Here is a 1,343-nt window from a genome sequence, read left to right as displayed (position 1 = left end):
TCTGTGTACATCCAAGGAATGTAAGATCCTTTCCCCTTTATTTTGAGGAGTGGGGAAAAAGGTTGGGAAGTGTATAGTTTGATTTAAAGCCACTCTGGAAACCTCCTTAGGCATGAAGGTAGGATTAGTCCTTAAAGATACCCTGTCTTGATGAAAAATAGTATAAGGTTCCACAGCCATAAGAGCTTGTAACTCTGAAACTCTCTTGGCAGAGGTAAGGGCTAACAGGATAGCTGTCTTCCAGGATAAAAACTTGATGTCAGAAGAGGCAGCAGGCTCAAAAGGAGGCAAGGTTAGTTTTTCCAAAACATAGTTGAGATCCCAAGCAGGAATAGGAGGAGATCTAGGAGGTCTTAAGTTCTTAGCTCCTCTGAGAAACTGTCTCATGAGCTGGTGGGAAAAGAAGGGAGGGTCTGTATTATAATGAGCAGAAATAGCAGAGGCATGTATCTTAATGGAAGAGAAAGAGAGACCCTTATGTAAGAGATCTGTCAAGTAAAGTAAAATTAAAGTAATGTTAGGAAGAAGAGGATCAGAATCCTGAGCCTGCATCCAGGAACAAAATCTTTTCCATTTTCCTGCATAAGATTTTCTAGTGCTAGGACGTATGGCTTCTAAAATGACATCCATAACCTGCTTGGGCAGTAAAGAAGAAATCAAAGGCCCTGGATTAACCAGGCCACCAGGCTGAGAGTTCTGACATGAGAGTGTAGAACCTGACCCTGATGTTGAGACAGAAGGTTCGGAGACTGAGGTAAAACCCAAGGGGGCTCCAGGCATAGGTTTTTTAGAGTTGGATACCAAAACTGCCGAGGCCAATTTGGAGCCAGCAAGATTATCATCTTGGGCTTGTCCTGTTTTATCTTCAATAAAACCCGTGGAAGAAGAGGAAGAGGTGGAAAGACATATCCCGAGAGGTTCCTCCAACTGAATGACAGGGCGTCCACTTTCCAAGCTTCTCTGTGGAAAGTCCTGGTGCAAAAAGTCTGTAGTTGATGATTGAGATGGGATGCAAAGAGGTCTATGTGAGGACATCCCCAGACTGCTGTTATCATCCTGAATATTTTGGTGTCCAGCATCCACTCATGTGGATCCGAAAGGTTTCTGCTCAGACTGTCTGCCAGGAAGTTTTGTTTCCCTGGTAGAAACTGAGCTTGAAGATCCAGATTGCAAGCTAGAGCTGTGTTCCATAGATCCATGGCTAGTCTGCAAAGGGGGTAGGAATGAGACCCCCCTTGCTTGTTTATGTACCACATAACTGTGGTGTTGTCTGTCCGTATTAGCAGTTGTCCTGGTTGTAAAAGATTCCTGAAGGCCAATAGAGCTTTCTGAATGGCTAACAT

The sequence above is a fragment of the Protopterus annectens genome, chromosome 7.part1 (genome assembly GCF_019279795.1).
Source record: "Protopterus annectens isolate FY-2018-M chromosome 7.part1, PAN1.0, whole genome shotgun sequence".
Lineage (NCBI taxonomy): Eukaryota > Metazoa > Chordata > Ceratodontiformes > Protopteridae > Protopterus > Protopterus annectens.
This window is presented reverse-complemented; position numbering follows the sequence as displayed.